Consider the following 15,915-nt stretch of genomic DNA (forward strand, 5'->3'; position numbering starts at 1 on the left):
CTCCTGTTAGAGCAGAGACTATGGCATTATCAGAGTGAAATAAATTGAACCCATCTATTTCAGATCCCAGCTTCAGGACGGGTCAAGTCACTCTGACTCTGGAGATGGACAACCTGGAGAAACTCCAAAGAGCTGGGGTGAAGTGAGAGCATTGCCTCTGGTCCTGGCACTGAAGGCCTGCTCTCATTCAGCAAAGTACTTCAGGATATGATTAAACCGAAGGGCTGGATGGAGCCGTAGCATTTAGAGGAGGCACAACACACCATGAAGGGGGCATTTCTTAAGGGAGCCGTGTGGTTTACAAGGTCATCTAAGCACATAGAGCGGCTGAGGGTATTTAGATGTCCACATGTGGAGCGAGGAGTTTAGATACCAGTGTAGTATGCTCATCTTTATCACATCAGGCAGTCAAAGGAACCTTGGAAGTTTCAGCAGGACATTCAACTCCGATGCACATTTGTTGAAAGGTCTTTTAACTTTGCCTGCAGTAACTTTCTCTCTCTGGCTCTTAGGACTAATAACACAAAGCTAGCTAACGCTCATGAAAATACTTTGCACAGCTTCCAAGCTGGACACTGCACTCCTGGTGCATTTACACTCCAGCCGTCCTCCTTCATCATCTCCATGTCCTACATCACCAGGCAGCAATGTGTCACAAGATTACTCATCACGAATTAAACCTCATGAAAATCTGTTCTGAGCTGGGAACCTACAAGAAATACATTCTGGCAAATGATATGAGAAGCAGAGGAGAACAACAGATGTTTCCAACAGACAAACGTTTCCAGTTTGGCCGTAAGTCTGTACTCTGGACCAGTCTCTAGATAACATCCTTCAGCACTGTGCCAAGGGGAACAATGGCTCTTTTGATTCTGGTGCTGCCCTGGTATCTGCAAACTCTGGGAAAGCCAACTCCAATTCCTTCCAACCTCATCTTCATCCAAGGATACCCAAGAATTTCTTTATTCTCTGTCCCTAGCTCTCCATGGCTATGATCCAACACCTGCATTTGAGCCACTGGAGGCAAAAATCCAAAATGTTCTCAAGGGGAATGGAGCAGTGAGAAGGTGAAAGCCAATCTGCCATGATATAAGGTGGGTAATTCCCTATCACCGCCTGAGCAAACACACAGACGCTGTGGCAGGGAGCCTGACAGATGGTTAGAGCAGAGCAATGGGCTTTTATTCACTGAGGCATGGCTGCCTTTGAGTTCTGTTTGAAACAAAGATGTATCCTGGTTAGCAGTTCTCTGCTTGTTTGCTCAGACACAAACATCTTGTGTCTGACTTGACCCAAGTCAAGTGGATGGATGTTCACATGGGGTGCACTGAAACCAGGCAGGGTCCCCATCGGTTCTTCATCTACATCCAGGATGTCGGTCCATGTGTCCATCCTGAGTGACTCGCTGTTTCCAGCCCACCACCCCTTTTGGTGTTGGCACTGTGAGCCTAGCGCTCAGGCCAGAGACAGCTCGGGAGCCAAGTCCTCAGCTGCTGTGCCTGGACATGGCACCCCTGTCTGATTGTAGCCTGTCACAGGCAGTAATGGATCTTATGTTCCATTCGGGGACAACTTTGCTGTCCTTGGATGCTGTCCTGTGAGGGGATGCCAAGCTTCTTTGTCCAGGGTAGGAGAGCGCCTGCCACCAGCACTAGGGATGGGGAAGAGGGGTGAATTTCTCCCCATTTCTGGGTAAATCTCCAAGGTCTAGCCTTACCGGGGAAGGGGCTCACTGTAAAGCAGGCAGCCCTGTCGCAGAGACGGACTGGCAGAGACGGGCTGGCCTGCAGCATCGCTCTGAGCTGCACTCCACGGGCAGAAAAGGCTTTAAATGCTTTCCTTTCATTCATTTGCTCTTTTGTTTCATCAAGCTACCAGTGGCATCCTGCCTCCGATATCACCTTTCAAGTGATTTCCCTCGCTGCTTTCGAAAACACAAGTTTATCCCTCCTGGAGAGGTGAACCAGGGATATGTTTAATAGGAAAAGAGAGAGGCGAGGTAATCAAACACCTGCTCCCACTAAAGCAAAGCCTTTCCTCTTCACAGGCTATTGAGCACTGATGAGCAAAGAGGAAGGCACACACCAACCCTAACCCTGTGCGAGGTCCAGCCTTTAGAGTGGACGCAAATCTGGGTTGTAAAAGCAGAAACATCAACTGCACTTTGTGCTCGGGTCCCAGCTGCTCTGCCCAGGTTAGAGAATGAACATTACAAGTTGAAAACTACAGCACTACAGGCACTTTCACTGCTGCCTGTTCTAACCATCAGGCAGGAAAGCACAAGTGTTAAGTGCATAAATTTAAGATTAATTGCCTTTGTTACTCTAGCAGGAAAGCCCCTGAGGCTGATCCATCCAGGCGCTGCTGGCTGTGACCAAAACCTGGCTGCCTCCTGGTTGCAAAGCACTGACAGACAAGCATGACCCTCCTCACAACACCATTGCTCCTAGACGACCTCCCAGGACTTATGTCTCTCTGGGTGCACATGAGATGTTCCAAAACCCATTAGGGCATCTGTAGGAATGGATGCGGGGATAATGACCATACTGCCTCCTCCTCCTATCAGAACATTCTCTTTTTCTCTTGCTGCCCCTGCAGCATGTATCCATGGGCTCCCTGGAACTACAATAGCAGTAGGAGGATCCCAACTTCCAAACAAGCCCAGGGGATGGGCATTTCTTGCTTTCCTGAATGACTCATGCAGGCTTTCAGACCTTCACATGCAGCCACTCTGAGGCTCCAGGTGACTTGGATGTACTTGGAGAATGATGTTTTAGAGTACTGAGAGGAAACAAGGACAAGGACAGAGAATAAAAAGAAGCCCAAAAGCCAGGAGGATTTCTGTACCTCAACTTTACCACGTTTGATGTAGCAGTGACACTGAAAGCAGCTAAACAGTGCTAGTTGATCCTAATGCTTCATCAGATGCCCTTTTCCTGCCTGGGGAAAGACAGCAGTGCCCTCACAAATGTCAGCTTGAACATCCTCAGTCAGATTGCTGGTTGTCCACAGATTTGAGATGGTTTTCACTGCCTTTAATGGCTGACATACAATATCTTCAGAGGGAGCTGCGCGTGATGCCCATCACCAGGCAATCAGGCATCTCTTCTTTCTCTTCTGACACACAGCTCTCCATGGGGGATGGTCATTTTCTCTGTCTGGGTCCAGAAGCCCTCTGGTCCTTTGGCTGTTGCCTTCATCTAGTCTGCAGCTTGAAAGAAGAACTTTCTGCACATCAAACACCGGCTAGGACTGACTGCCAGGGAAATAAGCATATAAATCATGTGGAGAACAGCGACATCAGCCCCGGAGTGCATTTTCCCAGATCAGATGCCTAAAAATTCCCATCTGATGTTGACTGCTCTGAAAGGCTGGAGGCACAGAGGTATGTGTTTCAGACAAGCAGTCCCCAAAGCAATCTGTATGTCTCTATAGACTGCACTAGTGCTTGAATTTTAACCAGAAGGAAATAGGTTGCCAAAATACGTCAGGGCTCAGAGATGTTATACACATATAACTCATCTACATGGTGAACGTTGTGCACCACCTATTATACTGCTGTCCTTGTCCATATTTCATTATAGGTTTGCCATTTCTCAGTGTGTAAAAATAGGATATGCTAAATGGTGCTAAGAGCACTGTGAAGAAGCACAGTGATAGTTGAGAGGGAAAAGAAGAAAGAGTTCTCCTGAGTAAAGAGCAATATCAAGCAAATGCTGAACTGACAACCTCTGCTGCTGAAACCAAAATGCCTTGGCAAAAAGCCATCACTGCATGCATGTATGTGCGCATATATATGTATATATATGTACACACATACTGCAACCAGCAGCCCTGTAGAGAACAGCACATCAGAAATGCACTCAGCATGTAATGCACTCAGCTGTATATGGTACTGCAGTTATATACTGCAGGATAATCCTACTATTTTACCCATCTGAGGAAAGTTAGGTTTGGTTTTGGAGAGCGTTTTTCCATGGCTTTCCACCTTGTAAATTCAAAGGCAAGTGGCTGTACATGGTGACAACATCCCCAGTGTCCAGAATGGTTCAAGATAACTGAGAGGGAGGTCTCCAGGGCTGGGCTTCTGAATCTGCTCTGGTTGTGCCCTGCTGGTGCACGCAGTATTCAGTGCTACCCAAGGCACCCACTTTTCACTACTGATATGTCCCACGCAAGGTGGGCTTTTGTTTGACGTTGGGGCTGGTCTATCAAAGCTCATCATGGTGGTGTTTAGAGAATTGAGACCTTCAGCTCTCTGTAGGTGTCCTGATGGAATAATGATTATGTGTGGCCAGAGGAAGAGAAAATCAAGAGAAAATGGGTTGCAGGTGATTTTGGAGACTTGTTTTCTAGGATTTAATACATTTTGGATGACTGACAGCTGGCCTCCCATAGTCACATTTTTATCTCAAATCTTTTTATTTCCTCAGGCAACATTTACCTCTTCTTTTTAAACAAAATACGGCCAGAACCAGACTATCATAGCACAGACTGATTGACTGCTTTCAGACAGCTCTCCAAGCTTCCTGAACATGTTAAACCACTCTCTTTCTGGTGAGTAGCTCCCAGTGATTTCAGCATGAATAAGGATGCAGCTCTGCCAGGAAGCGTTAGTGAAAACATGATCATTCACAAGAGCCACTCAGTATGCCTGGGCTGAAATTATCCACAACAATATTTTTATAATTCTGGTTTTAATTACTAGTAGTGGCCATAATAGTCACTCTTTCTGCTGCTTTTCTCACTATCTAATATGGTAATAGTTATTTTTCCAATATTAAGGACCAGTTAATGATTGGATTTTGTTGGGGTTTTTTGTTGTTTTTTTTTTTTTTAATCCTGAGACAAAATTCAACTTCGTATGGAAAAGGATCGCGTTTATGTTTCATAGTAAAATGTTGTGGGGTGTTTTACATTTAAAACTGCATCTCATTTACAAGTAGTAAGGAATAACAAGAGTTTAGCTAAGGTGGTTATACTAATGTTAGGGAGTCATGGAGTGAAGCAGTTTTGGACTGAGAACAGATATACAGGGAACATCTGAAATTCCTTAAATTTAGTGAGTAGGGGATCATTCTCCTCTTGGGTAGACCTTCTTTTTCATCCACGGAATTCAAATCATTGCATCTGGATAGAAAAAAGTACTTTCAAAGGTCAGTTAGCAACAAACCCCTAAACCTCTGGACCTACTATAAACGCGATAAACTAAATGAGAGATGCAGACACGCAACACTTTCCTGTCAGCCTGGGGAATTCAGTCCAGCAAGCTTATGTACTCCCCAGCACTACTCTGATCCCTAACCCAAACCACAGGAGACTGAGACTCTAACTAAATCTCAGCATCACAAAATCAAGTTGCCAGGGCTGGTACATGGTCAGTGAGTCTCCGGTATATAGACAATCAGTGGAACATAGGCCTTTTTCCTCAGCAGCTGCACATTCTGTGTTTATCAGACTTTATGAGATATGGCACCACAGAAATTGGTCTAAGACCACTGGACTATTTACTGCCACTGTACCAGAATAATTCATATATTTATTCCCCATCCCGAATACACCAGAAACTAAACTTCCCACATAAAGTTGCACTGATTTAAAGCCAAGCATAAATCTGTTGACCTTTAGTAAACCATGCTTCCTCTTCTTTTTTTCTTTTGAAGGGAGGGAACATGGATCTGTTCAGAAAAAATAAAGCAATTTTCCAACCAAATGCATCCTCCAGATCCTTTGCACTACGCTGTCCCCTCTTTTTGATGTTTCCCATTTGATTTTATCTCCCAGAGCTCTCTACCGCCCTCCACTAAATTTTCTCCCTCCTAGTCTCTTGCATAAGGAAAGCTGTAGATGGAAATGTGCTTGCTTTACTTGTCCCACTCTAAGCAGGGAGTGCAAATAACCCAAAGTGAAGCCCCTCTGTGTGTTCTATATCAAAGCATTTCATCAGTGCACACTGATTCACTGCCTGTATCATGCAATGCCCTTGATCTGGAGCAATGCAGGAGGAGGTAACCCTGTGGTGCTGCACTGATAGCAGATAACTGGTGGTTTTATTACTGGGCTGGTATTTTTCCCTTTTGGCAAATAGTATTGATTTAAGGGGATGGGAATTTATCTCTAGGCTGCTGATGGCTAGATTTTGGAAAGCCTCCCTTTTCAGGACAGTTCGAGACATTTTAAGCTTGTTTTCAGTTCCTACTGGTTTTCCATTAAGTTTTTTTTGTCATTCACTTCCATGAACTTTGTCATCCAGTGCTTTTTTGTTCCTTCATCACTTCCAATCTTTCAGCCACTTTCTGCACTTCAAACAAGAAAAGGAGCAGGTCTTTGGTAACCAGAATTTGTAGAAATCTCTATCTTCATTTTACAGAGATTTTCATACTATGAATGCATTAATATATTCTGTTTAGCCTTAAAACTGTGGCAGGAGACAAGATAAGCTCTCAGTGTCTTTCAGAAGTAAACAGCAATGTGCTAAACTGGTTTAACAGCTCTTGGAAGAGTTTAAATGAGGCTGGGTATTTTGGTTTTTGGGGTTTTTTAATGACCTTTTAAGAAAAAATTAGACATTTGGCTCTTTAATAACACATTCATTTATATCACTTAACGTTGCATGCTGCTTCCTTTACAGGCGTTGCTGCGCCAATTGCTGGCAAATGAAATAACTAGTTCCTCAGCTATTCTGCTGATTAGCTGATTTTGAAAGTGGGGTTTCTCTTCGTGGAGTTTCTCAGCTGGACACAGCATTGGCAATAGTCTTTTATGCAGCTCCATGCACAGTGGCTTATGACAGCGACCTCCAAGGTTAGTGATAATAATGAATTCGGATGGTCCGGACCAAAGTAGTTTTTCTCACACTAAACTATTTCTGTACAGAAAATGGGTCTGACAACATTTCATCCCATCCACCATGCGTTTCCTCCACAGCTTCAGACATTCTCTGTGGGCAGCAGATAAAAGAGTTTGTTCGTTCTGTCAACACCACCCAGTTATCAGTCTCAATTCTGCCTAAATATCCCATACATACCCATGCTAGGCAAGCAGTTCTGCACTGCTGGCAAATGTATGGAGAAATCTGATGATGGGAAGTTGTGAATGCTCCATCCCTGGCATTGTTCAAGGCCAGGTTGGACAGAGTCTTGCATAACGTGGGTTAGTGTGAGGTGTCCCTGCCCATGGCAGGGGGGTTGGGAACTAGATGACCTTAAGGTCCTTTCCAACCCTAACTGTTCAATGGTTCTAAGAGTACCTTAGAGGCAGGACTTGGGTTTCTTCATGGCTATTCCCTTGCAGGGGTCCCAGACCTGGTGAGAAGAAGTTGGTGGATTGCAGCTTTAGCATCGGCTTGACTACATGCACAGGAACAGGTACGGGACATGTTGACCATGGACTCTGGGTCTGTCAGTGTGCAATATAAACCAAAGAAACCCCCAAAACCCACAAACTAATTTGGTCAGAAACATTGTCCCTTGTGTGAGGGAGTATTTCTTGGATTCTGAGAACTGCCAAGGTTTATAAAATCCAGCTCTCCCACAGTGAGTTACAGTCTGAACAAATTTCTCCTCCCTCATAGTTTAACCAAGAAATTGTCAGTTGGTATTTTTAATACTGAGTCTAGGAGAAACTAATCTGACTTTAATTTCTTTATTTATTTTGTGGTTATAGATTGATAAAAAAGCAACTGGATAAATTGCATGGATAACTGTATCGTCTATATTTTTCACTGTCTTCTTTAAAATGTCAGTAAGAAGATGGGAGTTTTTTCCATGCCTTTTAGGAGACTATTTCACAGAGATTTTGTTCTGTTTCTTAGCTCAGACTTTCCCTTCTGTCATTTTATTGTGCTCCCCTTTGCATCACATTTTGTGCACACAAAATAATTTTCTGTCTGCCTGAACATAGTAACCATAAACCTCGTCATTACTCAGCGAAGCTATCTGTATTTAGTTCATCATCTTTTCTCATAAGTCAATCTTTTCAACCCCAAAATAATCTCAGCTGCTGTTTGAATTGTCTCCAATTTCCCTGTGTTCTTTCCTGGTAATGAGGTGGCCCAGAACTAAATGCTGTATTCAAGGCAGACTGCCACCAAAGTAATGGGAACGAGGATGATTTCCATTATCTGCTGTTTGACACAAAACTTCATGTGAATATGTTGCAAGAAAAAGTCTGTTCTTGCAGATTTAATGGTGCTGACAACATATCCAATCTTTATACTCTGCATTCAATGCCGGAGCTCCCAGACATCTGCATTTCCTTGATTGTCTTGTTTTTCAATCCTGAAACTTTGTGAAAAAAAAGGGGGGGGAATTTGGCCTTTTGGCCCCAGTTCCAGATGCCAGTGTCCAAGGAGCTCAGGACTGAAATACGCGACCTCTCAGGAAAACTATATATTTCTGGTGCAGTTAGAGCTGTAATTATTTCAGTGGTTTGATCCACTGTCCCCTCATTTGGAAGTATCAGGTCTAGATGAGCTACTATTTTATTCATATGAATAAATGGATGGAGCAAGTGATAATGAAACCAGATTGATTTTGTTCAGTTTTCCCTGCAGCTCTCCTGAGGTGATCACCACCAGACAGATGAGACATAGGTTTCTTTATGACTGTGCATGATTTTTGCTACAGGAACCAGAATGGCATTGAGGGGGTCCTGTGTTCTGCCTCTGGTGTAGCACAATCTACAGGTCTTTCCTAAGGAAGATCCTGTTTGCACTAGAACAACTCTCTGGGGAAAAACACCCCATCTACAGTCAAACAGTCCCAGTGGTGGGGTCCCACCCCAGTCCTTGACCAAGCAGTACACAATTACTGATTAATTAGTTAAAGATGTGTGTCTTTCAAGCTGGAAGGCGAAAGGTGGCTTCTCACCAAAGTGCATCAGGCCTTTTTCCAACTGTGCTTGGCCAGCAGAGACCACAAATTAGTCTCCCTGGTACAAAAGACAGCACAGATTTGTCTGTAATTCAGGTTTAAGTAAAAGAAAGGCTCTAGAGGCCAAAATCAGACTTGCAGCAGGGATGACTCTGCTGCATGCTCTTCTCTCTACTCTAACATGGTGTGGTCACTGCTTATAAAGCAGGGAAAGACTTTTGGATTGCAGTGAGGGAACAGGACTGAGGGTTGCAACACTTGCCTGGGAAGATCAAGGTCTGGTTTTGCATTTCTGGCCTGGCTTCTTTTTAGCTACATATGGGAAGACACCCTGAGGTCCTGGATCCTCCTCCCGACATTATCTGAAGGTACAGTTTCACATGACAACAGTGGCTCTGGTTATGAGTGCCGAGGTCCAGGAGGCTATACCCTCTTTACTCCTTAAAACCTGCCCTGTGGCAGGTCACTGACTCTCTTCCTGAAAACTGTAAGGCAAAGCCATGTCCTATTTTCTAGCGTGTCATCAGTAAGACTGGGAACAGCAGAGGACTGAGGCTGCAACATGCAAATGCAAAGCAAAACCACTGAGACATTTCAAACTTACCTTGGGCCCCTTCACAGGGGGAAAGGTTGGGACGAGCCTGGTTCCTGACAGCTTGCAGGTCTCAGGTTTTCTTTTGCATGATCCATAAGTCCTGCTTCTCCTTGCCTTCACTCAGCTTCCGAAATCCTTCCGCAGCTCCTGCTCACGTCAGGTCACAGGACTCAGCTCAAGCCACGCTCTCTGCTTGAAGCATTTACTGATCCATTTTTATGGTACAGCCGTCACATAAATACAGCACCAATTTCTCATTATGGCCATCTGGGGACTTGGTAGCCGGTCTAACAGCCCTGTTATTTTGATGTTACACAGAGCAGCAAGAGTAGAGCAAAAACAAAAATCAAAACCCAAACAAAATAAGGTCCCCCACTGTTAACAGGAGTTGTGAAAATGATTTCCTTTCATCCATGTGCCGGCACGACAACGGCTGCTCCTCATTCCTCGCATCAGTAATGGGAAAGAGCAAAAACCAATGGCAAGAAAGGAGGATCAATGCAAACAGAAATGGCAAGTTTTGTTTTAAAAGATTTTGGCAGAGAGCTTTTTAAAAAAATGGTGCCATCTGTGGCACTTCTCCCCATCGACACCGCGCGCTGTGGACGATGCCAGTCCCACATCAATAACATCTGCTAATGCCGCTTTCTGAGCGGTGCAATGAATCCTGCCCAGCAGGCCCCGGGGTACAAAAGCAAGCTCACAAACTGTGCCTGCCATCTGCATCCCACCCGCCCTCACCCGAAACCTGGCAGCCTGCACCTAAAGCGACTGACAAGGTCATTGCTCAAGGCGTGGGGCACTGGGGTGCTGGGCAGTGTTAGAGGAAGGGGGTTACCCTGAGGTGAGGCCAAAAACCATCATTTACTTTGCTTTCTGCAGCTTGTCGGTCTTGGATATAACCAGCAGTTTCCCACAAGTGTCTTTACACATCTGTCCCTGGTTGGGATAACGTGGCTCCTGTGCCACGGTAAACTTCATGTGTCACTATAGGGATGGCCAGGCAGGGACCCTGGAGTGTCACGGAGGCAGAGCTGGGCTGTCACTGTGCCCTGGGAATGGAGATGGGGATGGGTAGGTGCATTTTGGTCTGTGAAATAGGTTTTCGACACTCCCAGGGCTGACAATGAAGGAATGCAGGGAATATTTTAATACTGTTCAGGGCTCAGAGCCCTGCAATAATACCTCTTAGCTGTTATGCCAAGAAGAAAGTCTGCTTAAGGTGGCTCCTGCAGAAAAGTTTTGCCTGTTCTTTCTGTGTGAATTCTCATGAAATCTGCTGAAATTCAAGGTACGACAAAACTGTCAGCCTCACCCATCGTAAAATGCCAGTTTTCCTGCTAGAACAATCTGCTTGCGTTAGATTGGTCTGTGCTGGCCCCAGGCAACAACAGGAGTGCTGGAAGCAGCCTCATGTCAAAGCACGCATATTTGATACAAAATCCCAATATATAGAGGAACTGGTTTCCTGCAGTCTCATTTGATACCCCTTTCTATGGAAGCACAAGGCTGAGGTGCTGGAGGAGGGGAAACCATAACGTCCTTGTATCGAAGGGAACATTTCACCTGCGTTAAAAGGTCTGAAATGTATTTGACAAATGGCATAATTTTTCAAAAAGGTTTTACTTTTTTGTAGACCTGAAAATAGGGATTTCACTGTGACACCTAATTTTAGCCAGTCTGTGAGCATTTATTGCCTTTTCTCCACATACAGGTAGAACAAATGCTCCCTTCAGAGTTGTTTGCTGTCAGCAGTGCAAAGCCAAGCAGTTGTTTTAATTAGAAGGTTTTCTATGGGCAGGCGCATTTCAGTGGTACTTTTCCTGCATCAAGACTGAACAGAACTAGAAACTTGGTTCAAAAATTTCGGAGTTATCCATAACAACAAATACAACCCAAAATAATGGGAATCCTAGCTGGCACCTGACCCAGAGCCCAAGCACCCAACCCTTGCTGCTCATTGGCAGTATCATAAATGGAAACCTCTGCATGAGCACCATTTTGGAATTTGCAGGAATTTGGATAAAGGGAGCAAAAAGAAGAAGGAGAATGGTGTAGTGAACTTGGTTAGATAAAGTTTCATTTGTCAAAGAACTGCTGAGGAAAAAGGCTGATGCATTCCAGCCTGTTGTGTAGCGTATTACAGAAGCAATCTATTTTTGTTCTGCTATTATGCCATGGAGAATTCATCTCTCTGCAACAGCACAAGTGATAAAGGGAAAAATTGGCCCTTTTCCTGTAAACTGGCTCCAGCACTTTGGGGTGGATTGTAGTTGCTTTCCTTGCAGCTGAATGCAAGCCTGTACATTCCCAGAGGAACCCCATAGAGGAAGCCAAGGTGCACTTGAAGAGCAAGTGTGAAACTCAATGACCCAGGAGAAGAGGGTGAGTCTCAAAAATAATCAGCCTGAGCTGGCATCTGAACCATAAAGTAAATCAGACACTTGGAGCTTGGAAAAGTTCAAAAGGCTTCAAGAAAGACAAAATCACTTGCCAGTGAGCTTCTTATTTAAAGCCTTGACTTTAATACAAAGAAATATTTCAGGGAGCTGCTACAAATTCTGTGTCACTGTTTGCAACAAAAGAAGGCCAAAATTCTCCATCTGAGAGGAGGACTCAACCTCTAGGTACTGGAGGACATGAAGTATTTGATGACAGCCAAGAAGAGAGCATTTGGTGCATTCCATACCAGAGCCACTGCCATGTGCATTGAGATGTTGCTCCTCATGGTTATGACTTGTAAGAATGATCTTGAAACACTTGAAAGTGAAAGCAAGTATTTCACATTCAACCCATCTGTGCAGTCATGGCAAAATCCATCCTAGAGCCACAAGTAACAATAATAGGTTTGGAAAACAGGCCTTTTTTTTTCCCCTCTCTAAGGCTGTTGTGAGCCTCAGCCATGGGCATGGACCCCATGCAGTGACTCGGGGTGGCCAAGATGCTTTATGCGGAAAGGTACGTACAGATGCACCTTCTGTTGGCCAGCAGCTGCAAGATACACACCCTGGACTTCAGGCTTAATGAGCAGCTCTTTGCCAAGAAACCCAAGCACAGTATGCCAGGTTTGCAGATTCTGCTGTCCCTCACTGCTGGGAATGACTCTCCCAGGAGACACAACATGCTCAGACCTCCCAGAATGGCTTCCTCTCCTACTTGCTGCTAGAGAACATGAAAACATCACCTCTTCCCCTGGAGAAGCCAAGCAATAGAATGTCAGTGTGGACAGACAGGCGCGGAAACTGAAATAAATGATAGGGGGCTTTGGTAAGAGTGCAAAACAGTGACACCAACACCCTGCTCTCAAACCGCTTCAGGCTGCTGTAGGTGTGCAAGATGGGATCTAAACAACAGGGCCCCTTCAGCCCCCAGAAGGTCAGCCAGAACCCACACTTTCACTGCCTCTTGGGTTGCCAGCAGGAAGGAGGTGTTTGGAGCTGGCCAAACAAATCTTACACGTGCCGGCCAACGCAGGCTCTTGTGACCTAAGGCAGAGATGAGCACTACTGATGGTATTTGGATTAGGCTGTGGTTTTTTGCTAGATGGCTAGGTGCAGAACAGGGAAACTTGTTTGCTACAGGAGAGGTGCCTTCTCCTGCTCAAGCCTGGCTACAGCTGGGCAAAAAGTAGGTGAGAGAAAGGGTATAAAAGTGATGAAATCTGAACAAACAAGACAGAAAATAGAGAGGGCACAGAGCATGAGATTAAAGCACTGGCTTTAGTCCCTGCTCTGTCTGAGAAGGGAGGAGAGTGGGGCAGCAAAAGAGGGGATGGAAGACAAGCATGTGGGGGAAGAGCATGGTGGGGAGGGAACTGTGCTTGCTCCTCTTGCCACAGGGATCTGCCATGTGTCCCGTGGGAGCTGCCGAGCTGGCAGCACACAGCAGCATCACTTCACTGAGCAAAGAGGGAAAACCAGGGAAAGCAGCCAAGGAGGGACAAGCAGGAAGGACAGAGCGAGGCACTGCAGCAGTGAGCAGGGAGATGACCCACCAGGCTCTGCCTGGCCTCAGCCATCCCCCAAGGCACCCAGAAAAGCCACCACCTATTCACAACACAGTTACTGCAACGTATCATGAGGGGAGAATCTCTGTGGAAAGAGATGGTGCTGTTCACGTGACTTTTAGGGAGATGATTTATAGAAACGAGTAATGAATCCCTACACATGTTGACTGGAGCTGCAGCACAAACCTGACACCACCTGAAAGAAAAGTGTTGCTTTGGCCCCATCTCCCCACGCACAGCACAGGGTGCCAGGAGACCAGTGCCCAGTGTGCTGCAACAGCCCGTGAGGCATCGTGAGCCTTCTCTCCAACCCTGTGAACTTCGCTTGTCTTCTGCGCTTGTTCTGCAAGGCAGCAAGCACCCCAGCAGCCTCCTTCCTATAATGTTCATGATGTTTTCTATTTACTGGATGTTTGCAACATGCTTGGTGCTGCAGAGGAATCAAAATGACCTTGACCCTGCTCTGAAGACACTTGGCTGGATGGGCTGAGGAAGCAGGAGGTACTTGGAAACACCAAACAGAGCAAACTGCCCTTTGATCCTTCCTATGCGATGCTGAGGGCCCCAGGCGTGGCACAAGCCTTGAGACCTCGCTAGCCAGCAAAGAGCCCCATGGTGATGGTGGTGGTCAGGAGCAAGACCCACAGCACAAGTACAGGGAGAAACCTCCCCAGGGAGCTGCAGCCCTCGATCCCGTGTGGGGTATTTATTTATTGACTGTTGATAATTCAGTTCTTGTAGAATGAAGGGGATAAGCAACAACAAAACCCAAGGGTTTTTTAAGAGAGCCAGGTTCTCATGTTCTGGCCTTCCAGCTAACAGCCTGGGAGGTGGTTTTGGTGATGGCGACTGGAGTGTGAGGCTGTTTCTTAAATCTCGAAGGATATTTTCCAGTATTCTTCCAAGCTGACTGGGTTGCAGCATCCCAGTTTGCACTGCAGACATTTACACTCCTGCTCCACATCTTCTATTTTTTGCTTACAAACATTTTGTGGAATGAAAACTGGCACTTTTGAGCTGCACTAATTTTAATCTAATTTCAGACACGTTGGTAAGGTAAGGTCAGCGCTCTGTCAATGACAAATTTAATGAAAACAAAGTCCCAGACACCAAAACGTTATGGAACTGGATAAGGCTTTTTGACTGCTGTCATTACAATTGATAGTTCTATTCAGTCATTTGAAATTTCATTGATTTTTTTTTTCTCCCAAGCACTCCACCCTAAACTTATTTTTCATTTCAAGGAATCAATACTATGGATCCTTTGACACAAGGCATGCAGCATTCTGCCACAATACGCATTTCATGATGGAAGGACCCGGGATTACTTTTTTCCTGCTCGCTTCTTTTATCATGGAAATAAACTGAAAATCTCAGTTAATTTTGAAAATAGAAACCTGGGGAAAACTGCCTGACCTTGACTCTCTGCACTAGGTCACCCGTGCTGCTGTCTGCCTTGGAGATATTTTCCCCAAAGCCCTGCTGCTCGTGGAAGGCAGTTATGAATGTGCGATGAGGTTCATCTAACAGCTCTGATAAGTGGGATTTTTTTCTTCTTCTTTCTTTTCTCCCTTGGGTTTGGTTTTGGTTTTCTGCTTTCCTGGGCACAGGTTGAAAATCTTATTTTTCAGTTTCATCAATACAATGAAAACACAGGTTTTGCAGGGGCAAAGGGCTGAAGCTCCAGGTAACATCACTGCTGTGAAGGAGGATGCACTCTGGGTTGGTGTACGTGATAGGTAAATATCACATGGGGCGATGAAGTGCTATCAGTGATGGGTCTCTGCAGAGCCACCCAGTGAGATGGGTGAGATGGGAGTGGGCGAGGAGCCAGGCCCACCGGAGACACCAGTTTGTTGACTGTGGGGACCAATCTGCACCATCTCCCTCTCCAAAACCCACACCTTCAAGCCCACATGCAGCAGCCCTGGGCTGGCCTCCCAACACCTCCCTAGACATACTATACTGCATGGACAGATTGCATTACATAAACTCACGTGATGCAGCACCAATAAGGGCTGTGGTTTTGGGGTAAAACGTGAGCAGCAGCAGAAAGTGTTGCCCTTCATCACCAGCCTCGAGTGACTCTGATGGTCACCTTTGCTCTTCCCATTTGATGGACGGAGACAAACATCCAGTTCCTAAGTTTCACATCATGTCTCCATGCTGTATTTTAATTAGTAAATGTATCTAATTTTCAAAGCCTAATCTGTGCTTGAAAAATGCCCACTGCTTTTCTCTGGGAGAAAAGCTCTAGGGAACAGAAAGAGCAAGGTCAAATCCTTTCTCAACCCAAAGGAGATGAGCCTTCTGGTCAGCTGAGGTCCTTAGAAACACCTTGTACTGTGGATGCAACCACCTTTCCGACTGATAAATAATTTAGTTCTGGGTGTTATGAATCCTTGGCTTTTTGTGAGTATAGAAATTTATTACAAATACAG

General features: G+C 45.4%; 1 long non-coding RNA gene across 1 annotated transcript; it reads left to right on the forward strand.

Moving 5' to 3' along the window:
• Positions 1-3,313: 3,313 nt before the first annotated feature.
• On the forward strand, positions 3,314-14,969 carry LOC136018796 (uncharacterized). The gene is made up of 5 exons (XR_010614580.1): positions 3,314-3,385; positions 4,434-4,557; positions 6,632-6,804; positions 7,294-7,367; positions 14,909-14,969. It is a non-coding gene; the product is annotated as an uncharacterized LOC136018796 (long non-coding RNA).
• Positions 14,970-15,915: the final 946 nt, after the last annotated feature.

Source organism: Lathamus discolor, chromosome 8 (genome assembly GCF_037157495.1).
Source record: "Lathamus discolor isolate bLatDis1 chromosome 8, bLatDis1.hap1, whole genome shotgun sequence".
NCBI lineage: Eukaryota > Metazoa > Chordata > Aves > Psittaciformes > Psittacidae > Lathamus > Lathamus discolor.